This window comes from Scyliorhinus canicula, unplaced genomic scaffold (assembly GCF_902713615.1).
Source record: "Scyliorhinus canicula unplaced genomic scaffold, sScyCan1.1, whole genome shotgun sequence".
Taxonomy (NCBI): Eukaryota; Metazoa; Chordata; class Chondrichthyes; order Carcharhiniformes; family Scyliorhinidae; genus Scyliorhinus; species Scyliorhinus canicula.
Window position 1 is genome coordinate 211285 of NW_024055443.1, and position 13021 is coordinate 224305.

The window sequence follows — 13021 nt, forward strand, 5'->3', positions numbered from 1 at the left end:
GTTGCTGTTAAATCTGATTCCATCATAATTTCTCCTTGTGTATTCCATAAGTAGGTCCATGTTTCCTGCCAGTTGTAACAGTCTCTCTTTAATTACTCTATTCAAACCTTGATCTTTTTGTTTTAGAAGTTTAATTAAACACATAAAGATGGAGAAAGGTACAGAGAGAGAGAGAGAGAGAGAGTGAAACTGAGCGAAGAAATGAGAAAGAGAGACGTGGGGTTGAGAGATAAAATCTGAGAAACAGTAAAGACAAATTACACAGCGAGAGGGAGAATGAAAAATAGTGTAATGGAACAAGATATCATTTCCTGGTTTGAGAGAACCGCGGAAACTCAGTGACTGATCCACTGACCATCCAGTTATATCCTGGAATGGAAGCTTTGAACAGATCACAACAAGTTCATTTGTAAATGTCACCGCAAAGTGATCTGTGTGACTCTGCCCTGACTCTGTGGGCAGATATAAGCCGCATTAACAGATGTTCTCACCAGATTGTGGTCCCTGGATTTATTTTCTGCTCAGAAGTGAGGTGTGCGGTTTGGAACCGGCAGCAGAGAAACAGGAAGTTGTGTTACCTGAGAATGAAACAGCAGGCGTCAGTTTCATGTTATCGCCGTGAACAGTCTTCCTGCCTGTGAGGGTGAACTCACTCTGACAGCATCAAGAACACCCACACAGATTGCTGCCGGTCGCAGCATTACATTCACATCCATTCTCATTGCCTTGAAAAGGTTATATTATTTTTTTAAAAACACAGTAACCGATCGGGAGATGCACAGATGATCTTCACTGGTCATAATACTAATAATAATCTGGAGAGATAAAGGGAAATTAAAGCAACAATCTGTTAACAGAGGTTATACTAATGTCGAAAGTTTGAAGGCAGTTGATGTCAGAGCGAGAGAGAGAGGTGGGGGGGGGGGGGGGTGGGGGGGGGGGGGAGAGAGGGGGGAGAGAGGGTGGGGGGGGGAGAGAGGGGTGGGGGGGGAGCGGTTAAGTGAATGAGCTGGTGCCTTTCTGGCACAGAATTTTCCTCTGATGACGTTTTGGTGCTTAATTATTTTCAAAAGTGCCTTCAGTAAAAAAGATTTAAACACGAGATGCCATTTAAACACTAGGTTCCAGACTCGGCTGCTGTGTGCCTGTGTGAGTGAGTTCAGTCTGAGAGAGAGAAGCGGGTTCAACTGATTTGGGTGCAGCCTGAGACAGAGAAAGCGAGCTGAACCGATATGTAAGTAATGTGAAAGATATAATTGTCTTTTCAATGGAATGGACAGCTTGATATCTAGATCACTCAAGACAATACATTACAAGTACATATTAGGGGTAGCATAGGATGTGGAAGGTAATCTCAATAAAATGTCGTCATCTGCTGAAAAATAATTGCAATTATTGGCAACGCCATTTTGCAAACAATGAATAATGATGTGTTCCAGACTAACCGGCCCATATAGACATATATGCACACACATAGACACACATATCCACACACACACATACATACACACACAGTTTCAGGCTCTGTCTCTCACAATCAGTGGCCACACCAAAAGCAAACAGAAATCCATTCAGCAAAACGGGTGAAAGACAATTCGGACCATTAAAGGAACAGTGGGTAATTGCCACAGATGAACACAAGTCTGAATTAATCATGTCCAACACAATGGAGTGTGTGACTGTGTTATGCAATGTGAAGTTCAATATGGATCCTGTATTTCTGTTCCTCAGCCTGGTGATGAAGTGAATGGCACAAGATTCGCTCCAACCTACAGCAAAATATTACACACCCATTACCAGACCAATCACACAACACCAAATAGTTATTCATTATGCTTTTGTAAGTGAATTAAGTCTGAGAGAGAATAGAGACATTAATTAATCTAGGTGAAGTCTGAAGCAAAGAGATGAGAACAGATCGGCAGGAGTTTTAAGAATGTATTTGCCTTTGCAACGAACTTCCATAACAGCTAATAGTTATTGAGACGACAAAATGTATTCTTCCAAACACAAGTGAGTGCCCTTTCCACGCACAAGGCAGTGGAGCAGTGGTATTGTCGCTGTACTAGTAATCCAGAGACCCAGAGTCAAGCTCTGGGGACCCGGGTTTGCACCATGGCAGGTGGTGAAATTTGAAACAAAAAGATCTGGAATTAAAAGTCTAATGATGACCATGAAACCATTGTTCTGTGTAATCAAACCGCATCTGGTTCACTGATGTCCTTCAGGGAAGGATATCTGTCGCCCTTAACTAGTCTGACCTACATATGACTCCAGATGACTTCACAGCAATGTCGTTGACTCTGAAATGCCCTCAGGGATGGGTGAGAACTGCAGGATCAGCCAGCGACATCCACATCCCATGAACGAATAAAAAGCATTTAGTATATTCAAAATGAAATTGCATCTTTCTTTCTTTCTTTCTTTCCTTCCTTTCTTTATTTCATCTATCTATCTATCTATCTATCTATCTATCTATCTATCTATCTATCTATCTATCTATCTATCTATCTATCTATCTATCTATCTATCTATCTATCTATCTATCTATCTATCTATCTATCTATCTATCTATCTATCTATCTATCTATCTATCTATCTATCTATCTATCTATCTATCTATTCATCCATCTATCTATCTATCTACCTATCTATCGACCTACCTACCTACCTATCTGTCTATCTATCTATCTATCTATCCATCCGTCTATCTATCTATCGGCCTACATATCTATCTATCTATCTATCTATCTGTCTATCTTTAAGACAACCTTTATTTTTTTCATTCAATTGCGCGATATGGCGCCACTGATTGGGTCAGCAATTATGGCCCATTCCAAGTTGCCATTCAGAAGGTGGTGGCGATCTGCCGCCTTGAATCGCTGCAGTCCCTGATATGCAGTTACGCCCATAGAGTATTAGCGAAAGAAGCCCAGTATTTTCACCCAGCCACGGTGAAGGAACGGCGATATATTTCCAAGTCAAAGTGTTGAGTGACTTGGAGAGGAATCTCCAGTTGGTGGTGTTCCAAAGTATCTGCTGCTCTGGTCCTTGTTGATGGTTGTAGCCGTGGGTCTGGTGGGTGCTGAATATGAAACCTTTATTAGTTCCAACAGTAAATCTTGCGGATGGCAACAATCAAGCGACTGATTTGTCCTGGATGGTGTAAAGCTTCTTGACATTTGTCGAAGCTGCACTCCAGACAAGTGGACAGTATTCCATTACACTTCAGACTTTTGCCCAGCAGATGATGGACAGGCTTTGGGCAATCAGGATGTGAGTTACTCGCCACAGGATTTCTACCCTTTGAACTGCTCTGGCAGCCACAGCATTCGTCTGGCTTGTCCAGTTCAGTTTCCGGTCAATGACAACCCCCAGGATGTTGATTGTGCCGTAATCAATGAAAGTAAATCTGTTGCATTATTCTGTGGGGCAAGACTTCAGCCGTGAATGAAACAGTCTAACAAAATAATATCAGAGAGTAGGCTTAACATAATATAAATGGAGACTTGGTGCAGTTGAACAACTGCTCCGAAATGGCGACTTCTTACATGTATAGCAGCACGGATACATGCATCAATTAATTAATCCGCACATAATGTAATATTAACAGATATAAGGTCTAATGCAATGATTAAAAAGAGTCAATTGCAGTAGAGAGAGATGTTGCTCAGTGCATTTCTGAATTAGACTGCAACTATTTGCTAAAGCAGTAAACACAGTCTCGTGCAGTCATAACTGAGAAAGGGTGTATTGTGGCATGTGTAGAAACATGGACCTACTTATTGAAACGTTTAACTGTCGATAGCATTCTATACACAGGTACAATGCTGAGGGAAAGATAAAACGAAACATCGTCCTGTTCAATCATTCTAGAGACAAGACCCAGGGTAATAATACTTGTTATACGGTTAAGTACAGTGATAACTGAAGCAGGGATTAATGTAATACTACGAAACACAATGTGCAGTAAAATAAAAATAAATTCATCGTCTAACTACAAGTAAAAACTTAACTAGAGTAAATTATACAGGCCACAGAAACATGAGCTAATGCATTAATAACTGGAATAATATCTAAAGATATAAACACTGAGAGGATCTGATTTAGAGAGAACTGAGAAAGGACCTATTTTATTTTAAACAGGGATATGGAGGAGTGTAGTAATAAATGAGATGTAACCCATTGTACGATTAATATTATAAGAAGTCTGACAACACCAGGTTAAAGTCCAACAGGTTTGCTTCAAACACTAGCTTTCGGAGCACTGCTCCTTCCTCAGGTGAATGAAGAGGTATGTTCCAGAAACATATATATAGGCAAATTCAAAGGTGCACGACAGTGCTTAGAATGCGAGTATTTGCAGGGAATTAAGTCTTTACAGATCCAAAGATAGGGGTAACCCCAGGTTATGAGGTGTGAGTTGTCTCAAGCAAGGACCGTGGTCGGAATTCGCAAGCCTAGGGATGATGATGGGGGATGAATGTAATGTGACATGAATCCCAGGTCTCGATTGAGGTCACGCTCATGTGGGCGTAACTTGGCTATAGCTTTCTGCTTGGCGATTCTGCGTTATCGCGCATCCTGAAGGCCGCCTTGGAGAACGCTTACCTGGAGATCAGAGGCTGAATGCCCTTGACTGCTGAAGTTTTCCCCGACTGGAAGGTAACATTCCTGCCTGGTGATTGACATGTGATACCCGTTCATCTGTTGTCACAGCGTCTGCATGGTCTCGCCAATGTACCACGCTTCGGGACAGCCTTTCCTGCAACGTATGAAGGAGACAACGTTGGCCGAGTCACACGAGTATGCACCGCGTACCTGGTGGGTGGTGTTCTCATGTGTATTCGTGGTCTCCATGTCGATGATCTGGCGCGTCTTGCAGAGATTGCCATGGTAGGGTTGTGTGATGTCGTGGTCGCTGTTCTGAAGACTGGATAGTTTGCTGCAAGCAATGGTTTGTTTGAGGTTGCGCGGTTGTTTGAAGGCCAGCAGTGGGGGTGTGGGGTTGACCTTGGCAAGATGTTCATCTTCATCGATGACGTGTTGAAGGCTGCGAAGAAGATGTCATAGTTTCTCCGCTCCAGGAAAGTACTGGACGACGACGGTTGTGTTCCGTGTTTGTCTTCTGAGGAGGTCGGTGCATTTTCTTACTGCGGCATGTTGGAACTGTCGCTCGATGAGTCGAGCGCCATATCCCGTTCGTACGAAGGCATCTTTCAGCGTCTGTAGATGTCTGTTACGCTCCTCCTCATCTGAGCAGATCCTGTGTATATGGAGGGCTTGTCCATAGGGGATGGCTTCTTTAATGTGTTTCGGCTGGCAGCTGGAGAAGTGGAACATTGTGAGGTGACCAGCAACAATGCAGAATCGCCGAGCAGCAACTTATAGCCAAGTTCTGCCACATGAGTGCGGCCTCAACCGGGTCCTGGGATTCATGTTGCATTACCTTCATCCCCCACCATCTGGCCTGGGTTTGCGAAATCTGACTAACTGTCCTGGCTTGAGACAATTCACACATCTCTAACCTGGGGTTACCCCTACCTCTGGATCTGTAAAAACTTAATTACCTACAAATGCTCGCATTCTAAGCATTGTCTTGCATCTTTTGAATTTGTCAATATATATGTTTCTGGAACATACCTCTTCATTCACCTGAGGAAGGAGCAGTGCTTCGAAAGCTAGTGTTTGAAGCAAACCTGTTGGACTGTAACCTGGTGTTGTAAGGCTTCTTCCTGAGCTCACCCCAGTCTAACTCCGGCATCTCCACATCACGATTAATATTGGTATTATCTCGCACAGTAATAACTAAAACAGACAGAAGCGCATCATTTACAGGTACAGAAACTGGCATTAAATAAACAGAGCCGGCGGTATCCCGAGATTCCTAAAACAGGGCCTTGATTAATACAAGTGGAGCGTGTGGTGCAGTGGAAACCGAGAATTTCCTCCCACAGTCCAAATATGCGCAGGTTAGGTGAATTGGACATTCTGAAAGATTTCCCCTGAGTGTGCAAAGGGTAGGTGGGGTTATGGAGAAAGGGTGGAGGAGTGGTCCTCAGTGGGGTGCCGTTTTGGAGGGCGGGTGCAGACTCGATGGGCCGACTGGCCTCCTTCTGCACTGTCGGGATTCTATGATTCTTTGAAAAGACCGGGATTCACAATATCTGGAGCAGGGTTCTAATACAGGGGTTACTGTTACAGGGTAAATATTCATAATAACGGAGACAGGGTGTGCAGCAATGATTAATGGAAGAACGTCCACAATCAGGGACACAGTCTAAGGATATAGATGTGGAGAAATTTATTGACCTAGAGCGGTGAACCTGTGGAATCCTCTACCACACAAAACAGTTGAGGCCAAAACATTGTATGTTTACTGGAAGGAATTATATATATAGTTCGTGTGGCTATCGGGATCATAGGATATGGAGGGAAAGCGACGACAGTTCACTGAGTTGGATGATCAGCCACGATCAGAATGAATGGAAGAGCAGGTTCAAGGGGCCGAATGGCCTACTCCTTCACCTATTGTCTATGCTTCTATACTTCTATGGTTCTATGTAATGCAACAAAGCCTAAATTAGATATAAACTGAAACAGGGTCTAGTACAATAATTCCTGGTACAGGGTCTACATTAATCTCAACTGAGACAAGGCCGAGTGTAGTGATTTCTGAGGGGAGGGGGTCTTCAATTATGTAAATATAGACAGGGTTCTAGAGCACTAATTGCTGATAGAGCGTCGAGATTACTATAAAGTGAGACAGATTCTAGTGCCGTAATTATTGATGCAGTGTCTAGCTTAACGAAAACTGAGATAAGATCTAATGCAGTGATTACTGATTCAGGGTATACATTCGTCCAAAGCGAGACAGGGTCGATTGCAGGGACGGCCCAAGATTAATGTTAATCAATGTAGGGCCGAGTGTGGATTTACCGTTACACGGTTGAGATTATATACATTCAGACAGATGTGCGTTTTTTCTGCGTGTTTGTCCGTGTGCGTGGACATTTTCACACCAAACTCCTGCACAAATAATTCCTTGGTTTTACACACCAATTAATGGGACGGGGTATGGGGAACTTTACTCTCCACATACCCTGCGTTTCTCCTGCTCTGCAAGTATCTGATGGTAGGGCAAAGAGGAAGCTTTACTCTGTTCCTCACATGTGCTTTACCTGTCCTTCACATGTTAGATGGCGGATGTTGTGGAGGGGGCTTTCCTCTGTACTGCACCTGTCCTTCGAGTATTTGAGGGGAGATTGTTCAGGGAAATTCATTCAGTAACTAAATGTTTACCGTTGAGGCCCTGGGAATATATAATGGGACAGGTTTTCGGAAGTTTTATTATTTATCGAAAACTGTGATGCATTTGACCTGAGAGTGTTTGCTGGTTCAGTGTGCAGGAAGCTTTGCTCTGTATACAACCCCGTACTGTACCTGGCCTGCGTGAATTTGACGGAATAGTTTAGACAAGCAGAGCATTACTAAAGCTGTCCTTGGAATTCTGATGGGACACGAGGAATGGAAAGGTCTGGGACAAATATCTTAATGTCTGTGTCATATTTGAAAACTGGGGGAAATTGATGCTCAGGTGATTAAAGGGGCACTAGCAGAATGTCTACAACAGTGACTAAGGGACAGAATACAGTGTAGCTCTTAACAATTGTTTCAGATTGGGTGGGGTACAGAGTGTTATTCTCCAGTGGGTAATATTAGCAGCACTGCTTTTTATGTTATATATTAATAGACAGGGTCGGGACTCGGATTCACAGGATATCAATTGAAAAGTTGCATATGTTTCCCAAATTGGAAATGCAGTAAACAGGGAAGAGGATTACATACATAGATACATAGAAGTTAGGAGCAGGAGGAGGCCTTTTGGCCCTTCGAGCCTGCTCCGCCATTTATCACGATCATGGCTGATCATCCAACTCAATAGCCTCATCCTGCTTTCTTCCCATAGCCTTTGATCCCATTCTCCCCAAGCGCTATATCCAGCCGCCTCTTGAATGTATTCAATGTTTTGGGATCAACTATTTCCTGTGGTCATGAATTCCGCAGCCTCACCACTCTTTGAACATAGAACATTACAGCACAGTACAGGCGTTCGGCCCTCGATGTCGCGCCGACCTGTGAAACCACTCTAAATCCCATCTACACTATTGCCTTATCGTCCATATGTCTATCCAATTACCATTTGGATGTCCTAAGTGTTCGCGAGTCCACTACTGTTGCAGGCAGGGCATTCCACGACCTTACCACTCTCTGAGTAAAGAACCTACCTCTGGCATCTGTCCTATATCTATCTCCCCTCAATTAAAAGCTATGTCCCCTCGTGCTAGACATCACCATCCGAGGAAAATGGCTCTCACTGTCCAGCCTATCTAATCCTCTGATCATCTTGTATGCCTCAATTAAGTCCATTAAGATCTTCCCTCCATACCAGGCAACATCTTGGTAAATCTCCTCTGCACCCTTTCCAATGCTTCCACATCCTTCCTATAATGCGGCGACCAGAATTGCACGCAATACTCCAAATGCGGCCGCACCAGAGTTTTGTACAGCTGCAACATGACCTCATGGCTCAGAAACTCAATCCCTCTACCAATAAAAGCTAACACACCGTACGCCTTCTTAACAACCCTCTCAACCTGTGTGGCAACTTTCAGGGATCTATGTACATGGACACCGAGATCTCTCTGCTCATCCACACTACCAAGATTCTTCCCATTAGCACACTACCCTGTCTTCCTGTTATTCCTTCCAAAATGAATCACCTCACACTTTTCTGCATTGAACTCTATTTGCCACCTCTCAACCACCCGTGTGTTAAGCACCTTGGACTTTGCCCTCGTGAACCCTTGCCAGAACTCTCTAAGCTCCGGGCATGCCCAAAACCTGTGTGTGGACATGGTTTGCAAGGCTGCCCTTGTACCTCATACAACTGTCTTCTACCCCAAAAAACTTGCTCATTCTCGCTGCTGTCATGTGTGCCCGGCAGACCACCTTAAATTGAATTAGACTGAGCCTGGCACATGATGAGGAGGAATTAACCTTGCCCAGAACCTTTGCCCACAGACCCGCTTCCAACTCCTCACCAACTCGTCCTCCCACTTGCCCTTCAGCTCCTCCAACGGGGTTTCCTCCGCCTCCTGTAGTTCCTGGTAGATATCCGATACCTTCCCCTCCCCCACCCACGTGCCGGAGACTACTCTGTCCTGTATCCTCACTGGCGGCAGCGTCGGAAAGGCCACTACATGTTTTTTCAGGAAGGCTCGTGCTTGCAGATATTTGAATGCGTTTCCTGGCGACAAATTAAATCTGTCCTCTAGCGCCTTCAAACTGGGAAAGCTTCCGTCTATGAACAGATCTCCCATCCTTCAGATGCCTGCCCTCTGCCAGCTCTGGAACCCACCATCCATCCTACCCGGGACAAACCTGTGGTTCTTGCATGGGGACAGGGCATCCATGGTTGTCAAGGGAAGTCAAGGACAGCATAAAAGCAAAGGAATAAGCATACAATGTGGCGAAGATTAATGGGATGCCAAAGGATACTGAAGCTTTTAAAAGGTGATATAATGTAAAACCTAATAAAAAATGTTATTATTACTTTTGAACTGAGGGCACTGTTTCTACGTTTCCATACGATGCCAAGATACGTAGAGGACCAAGCCGTGCTGAGGAAGCAGGGAGGCTGCAAAAAGACCTGGCCAGGCTACGAAACGATGTGCTGGCCTTGGAGAAGCTCCCGAGGAGATTCACAAGACTGATCCTCGGAATGACTGGCTTGTCATATGAGGAGCGCTTGAGGACTCTGGGTCTGTACTGAATAGAGTTTAGAAGGATGAGGTGCTGTGAGGGGAGTGGGGCGCGGGGTGGGGGTGGGGGTGGGGTCACACTGAAACTTACAGAATAGTGAGAGGCCTAGTAGGTGAAACTAGAACCCGAGGTCACAGCCTCAGATTTAAGGGACGAGCCTTCAAAACTGAGAGGAGGAACAATTTATTCAGCCAGAGTGTCTTGATTCTGTGGAACTCAGTCCCGCAGCAGGCTGTGGAGGCCAAATCACTGAGTGTATTTAAGATAGAGATAGACAGGCTCTTGATTAATAAGGGGACCAGGGATTATGGGGAGAAGGCGGATAAGGGGACCAGGGATTATGGGGAGAATGGGGATTAGAAACATAACAGTCATGATTGAATGCGAAGCAGGCTGGATGGACTGAAATGCCGGGTTCAACTCCTATGTTTTATGATTTTATGGGAGGAAAACCATATATGGACGATCTTAGAATAGATAGGTGCTTGATTGCCGTTTCAGATATGGTGGGTGGAAGGGCATCTTTATTTCCTCTATATCTCTCAGACTCCATGACTCTATGACAGGGTCAAAAACAATAATCACTAATATAGGATGTAGATTAACCTAAATTGAGATTGAATCTCGTGCAGTGATTTTTGATACAGGGTCCAGATTACCATAAACTGAGACAGGTTCTAGTGCAGCGATTACTCATACACAGATTGATTAAACTTAAATGAGATAGGATCTAAACCAGTAATTATTGATACAGGATCTAGAATATTATAAACTGAGGCAGGGTCTATTGCAGTCATTCCTGGTCAGGGTCTGGATTAAACATGTGTAAAGAGTTATTCAGGCAGATTATCAAAAAGTGGTTGACGAGGCATGTTATGGGATGATTTTAATAAGGGAATTGAGGTAAAGAGGAGTAGGGAATTAATACCAGAGCTTAGGACCGAGGGTATGACGGCATCGCAAAGTGAACCAAATAATTCTGAAGATAACAATACGTCTTGATCGATTGGAGTTGCAAAAATTAAGAAAAATGTTTCATATTCACACCTACACTAACGACCAATACGTTTGTGCAGCGATTTTAGTTGCTCTTCTAACCAGATGAGTGTTGTATGATTGGGTGGCCATTTCTCCTTTGGGTGCCCACCGTTACCATCGTGGCGATACTGTGAGAACACGGTTCTGTCTAACTCTGCCAGTGCATCAGGTGATTGGTTAACATAAATCGAGAGACAACAGGAACATGGTCCGGTGTAATATCAACAGAGACAGGCCCTGGTGAGATGTAAAGATACAAATCCCTGTGGAATATAGAAGAGGCGGAACTTAATGTAATATAATCCTATGCATGTTCTTGCGTGTTATTAATTGAGTGCAGCACAAACAGTACAGTGTAGTATAGACAGGGACAGGGGTTACTTTAACAGTGATAAAGACAGGGTCTCATTTAACATGAGGAGTAACAGATCTGATGTAATACAGTGACATAGAAAATAGAGCAGAAGTGGACCATTATGCCCTTCGAGCCTGCTCCGCTGTTCATTATGATCATGGCACCTCAGTAGCCTGTTCCCACTTTCACCCACATCATTTGGTCCCTTCAGAGCTTTGATCCCCAAGAGCTATATCTAACTCCTTCAAAACATACAATACTTTGGACTTAACTTCGTTCTGTGGTACAGAATTCCACAGGCTATCGACTCCCAGGGTGGAGTTATTGCCCCTCATTTCAGTCCTAAATAGTTTACCCCGTATCCTTAGACAGTGACCCCTGGTTCTATCTCCCCCACCATCGGGACCATCCTTTCTGCATCCGCCCTGTCACGTCCTGCTTCAATTTGATAGGTTTATAATCAGAGGGGGATTTAATATTTCATCAATTCGTGTCTTCTGATTCTCCTACCAGCGAATCAAGTTTCTTCCTAATAAATCAAACAAAACCCTTCATAATTGTGACCATTGTTACACCCCTCCCAAAAACTGCTCGGTTCTAAGGAAAACAATCCCAGCTTCCAACCGCTCTAACCTTGCAGCTCATGAACTGGAAAGGCCCAGTTGTATATATTTTTCTGCCTTTCTTGTGTTCAGATGCTATTTTTGGAATTACTGACATTTTATATGGAGCCAGTAGAATTCCCGTTCACCATTACCATCGTGTCCGAATTAGACACAAGACGGGGCCAGCACGGTGGTGCAGTGGTTAGCACTGCTGTCTCACGGCGTCGAGGGACCAGGTTAGATCCCGTTTCTCGGTCCATCTCCACGTGGAGTTTGCACATTCTCCCCGTCTCTGCGTGGGTTTCACCCCCAAAAACTTAAAGATGTGCAGGGTAGGTTGACTGGCTGTGCTAAATTGTCCCTTGATTTGGAAAAAAATAATTGTTTACTCTAAATTTATAATAAGACACAAGACTAAGAAAAGACTAGCCTCTGAAAATTAAATTGACCCACGTAAGGCTGGACCCAGAATTCGAACTTTAGATACACTGACCAATATTTCAGAATGTAATGTCAACATGCAAGCCATGATAGGTTAACAATCTTGTCTCAGTGGAATCAATATCCCCTCTCAGAACAGATACCTGAGCCCACAACCCAGATGTGATGAATGCAGGAGTATTTTATGTTTCAGTTGCTCCATCTTTTAGATGTGATGTGTCTTAGGGCTGCTTTGCACTATTATGTGGGACGAGGTGGCCGAGTGGTTAAGGCGATGGACTGCTAATTCATTGTGCTATGCATGCATGGGTTCGAATTCCACCCTCGTCGATTTTTGTGGGCAGCACAGTAGCATGGTGGTTAGCATAAATGCTTCACAGCTCCAGGATCCCAGGTTCGATTCCCGGCTGGGCACTGTCTGTGCGGAGTCTGCACGTCCTCCCTGTGTGTGAGTGGGTTTCCTCCGGGTGCTCCGATTTCCTCCCACAGTCCAAAGATGTGCGGGTTAGGTGGTTGGCCATGCTAAATTGCCTGTGGTGTCCTAAAAAGTAAGGTTAAGGTGGGGGGGGGGGTGGATACGTGGGTTTGAGTAGTGTGATCATTGCTCGGCACAACATCAAGGGCCTGTTCTGTGCTGTACTGTTCTATGTTCTATTATTACTGGACTGGTAATCTGGAGGCCTGAACTATTACTTCAGAGACTCGAGTACAAATTCCATCAGAGCATATTGCAATGATGTGAGCAAAGGGTAGATAT

The 13021-nt window shown here is 44.3% G+C and overlaps 1 non-coding gene across 1 annotated transcript; it reads left to right on the forward strand.

Moving 5' to 3' along the window:
• The first annotated feature begins 12512 nt into the window (after positions 1-12512).
• Positions 12513-12594, forward strand: trnas-gcu. Its single transcript has one exon. It is a non-coding gene; the product is annotated as a tRNA-Ser (tRNA).
• Positions 12595-13021: the final 427 nt, after the last annotated feature.